The sequence below is a fragment of the Salmo trutta genome, unplaced genomic scaffold (genome assembly GCF_901001165.1).
Source record: "Salmo trutta unplaced genomic scaffold, fSalTru1.1, whole genome shotgun sequence".
NCBI classification, from domain to species: domain Eukaryota; kingdom Metazoa; phylum Chordata; class Actinopteri; order Salmoniformes; family Salmonidae; genus Salmo; species Salmo trutta.
In genome coordinates, this window is record NW_021823519.1 from 1,252 (window position 1) to 4,264 (window position 3,013).

A 3,013-nucleotide genomic window follows, 5' to 3' on the forward strand; every position below is an offset into this window, starting at 1 on the left:
TATCTATCTATCTATCTATCTATCTATCTATCTATCTATCTATCTATCTATCTATCTATCTATCTATCTATCTATCTATCTATCTATCTATCTATCTATCTATCTATCTATCTATCTATCTATCTATCTATCTATCAATCAACCTATCTATTGTGGCAGTGTAGCCTAGTGGATAGAGCATTGGATTAGTAACCAAAAGGTTGCAAGTTCAAATCACTGAGCCAACAAGGTACAAATCTGTAGTTCTGCCCCTGAACAAGGCAATTAACCCACAGTTCCTAGGCCATCGTTGAAAATAAGAATTTGTTCTTAAGTGTCTTGCCTAGTTAAATAAAGATTTTAAAAAATAATATTTTGTCTACAGGTTATGGAACATGTTCTCTTTTAGTATTTCTCCAGTAGGTTTTCTCAAGGAGAAAGCCTCCACTTCTATATAAAATATATATAAAAAAAACACTATAGTAAAATCCACTGTAATTTCTGCAAAATTGCCACATTAAATAATAAAAGGTATACCACAGTCTACAAAAACACTACAGTAAATACTACAGTCTGCAAAACCAATACAGTAAATACTGCAGTATACTACAATACTACATTTTAATTGCTAAAGCTGAAATACTACAGTTTTCTTCTACTACAGTAAAGTCTGAAAAAACACTACAGTGAATACTATAGTATTTATACCATAGTATATATATTCTTTTCATATGGGGAGGGTTGTTGCTTTCGCCGTACTGGGTTGGAAACCCTGAGCAAAAGGTCAAATCATTACAGTGCCATTACATCCTATGGCTTTTTGGCCATAGCAGAACTGCATGAATGAGCTGTGAGCTGTTGAAGTTTTGTGTCAACCTCTTAGAAACACCACCTCCATCTTCATAAGCCAGGCCAGATCTATTCCCTCTATTGCCGTAAAGAAGACTGGGATGTACACATTGTCTAACACTCATGGGATAAATGGTATTCTGCACGTAACAACCATGTTACAGTTCAAATAGAAAACATATAGAAGGCAGGAAAAACACATCAACGGTAAAAATCAATACTTGTCTTGATCCTTCTGTAGAAGACTTTGGGATGTCATTGTTATGTGGAAATATGAGAGGGATCCCGTGTGGCCTTACCAGCAGCTCTTAGAAGTAGTAGTTACACGATGGAGTTGGAAATGTACACCACCACCATCCCCACCACCACCATCACCACCACCACCACCACCACCACTACCACCACTATCTTCACCACCGTCACCACCACAACCATCACCACCACCACTATCACCACTACCACCACTACCTTCACCACCGTCACCACCACAACCATCACCACCACCACTATCACCACTACCACCACTACCTTCACCACCGTCACCACCACAACCATCACCACCACCACTATCACCACTACCACCACTACCTTCACCACCGTCACCACCACAACCATCACCACCACCACTATCACCACTACCACCACTATCTTCACCATCGTCACCACCACAACCATCACCACCACCACTATCACCACTACCACCACTATCTTCACCATCGTCACCACCACAACCATCACCACCACCACTATCTTTACCACCACCACCATCACCACTACCACCACTATCTTCACCACCGTCACCACCACAACCATCACCACCACCACCACTACCACCACTACCTTCACCACCGTCACCACCACAAACATCACCACCACCACCACCACCATCACCACTACCATCACTACCTTCACCACCGTCACCACCATCACCACCACCACCACCACCTTCAACATCACCACCATCAGCATCATCATATAGAAGGCAGGAAAAACAGATCAACAGTAAAAATCAATAGCTGTCTTGATCCCTCTGTATAAGACTTTGGGATGTCACTGTTATGTGGAAATATGAGAGGGATCCAGTGGGGCCTTACCGGTAGCTCTTAGAAGTAGTAGTTGCACGACGGCGTTGGAAATGTCATGTTCTTCACTGAAGTGTGAATCATTTGTCTCAAAGAGTGACAATTCAAGCAAGAGAGTTTTCTCTATAGAGATTTGAGTTTAACAGTACAGTAGAGGAGGGGTCCTTATCCCTGGGTGTGAGGCTGCCTGCTGGTCTCCTGGTCCTGTTCCACATCCTGGTCTGTGGCAATGGGTGTGGCTGAGACAGGGAGCATTGCCAGGCTGGGCTTAAGGACCAGTGTGCTTCTGGATGGCTTTCCTTCTGGGGTTCAGTACACCACCACCATAAACACCATCACCACTACCACCACTACCTTCACCCCCGTCACCACTAACACCACCACCATCACCACCATCATCACCACCATCTTCACCATCACCACCACCTTCAACATCAACACCACTACCTTCACCACTGTCACCACCACCATCACCACCATCATCACCACCACCACTACTTTCACCATCACCACCACCTTCAACAGCAACCCCATTACCAGCTTCACCATCACCACCACCTTCAACATCAACACCATCACCACCACCTTCACCATTACCACCACCATCACTACTACCATCATCACCACCATCATCGTCAGCGTCACCACCACCGTCACCACCACCATCACCACTACCATCACCACCACCTTCACCATCACCATCACCACCACCATCACCATCATTACCATCACCACCAACAAAAATATGGAGTTAATGTCTAAACTTAACCTTAAACACTTGAAATTTGACGTTTGAGAAACATGGATGAACATCTAATTCTGACAGGAGACTGTGAAATCTGGTAGCTCTCCTCCATCCCCACAAAGCCCCACCGACCTGCCATCCTCCTTTTCATTCCACTCTGCGCGTGGCCTTTTCCTGTCCCGTCCATCTCAGACGGGGCCCACGTCATGTCAACCGCTGGATCACGTAACGGTCCGTTTCCCTCTCTCTTCCCCTGTATCTTTCCCTCTCTTTCTCTCCCTCTCTTTCTCTCCCTCTCTTTCTCTCCCTTTTTCTCTCCCTCTCTTTCTCTTCCTCTCTTTCTCCTTCTCTGTATTTT

The 3,013-nt window shown here is 44.7% G+C and overlaps 1 non-coding gene across 1 annotated transcript; it reads left to right on the forward strand.

Moving 5' to 3' along the window:
• The first annotated feature begins 368 nt into the window (after positions 1-368).
• On the forward strand, positions 369-425 carry LOC115191291 (U7 small nuclear RNA). Its single transcript, XR_003877628.1, has one exon. It is a non-coding gene; the product is annotated as a U7 small nuclear RNA (small nuclear RNA).
• The last annotated feature ends 2,588 nt before the right edge of the window (positions 426-3,013 follow it).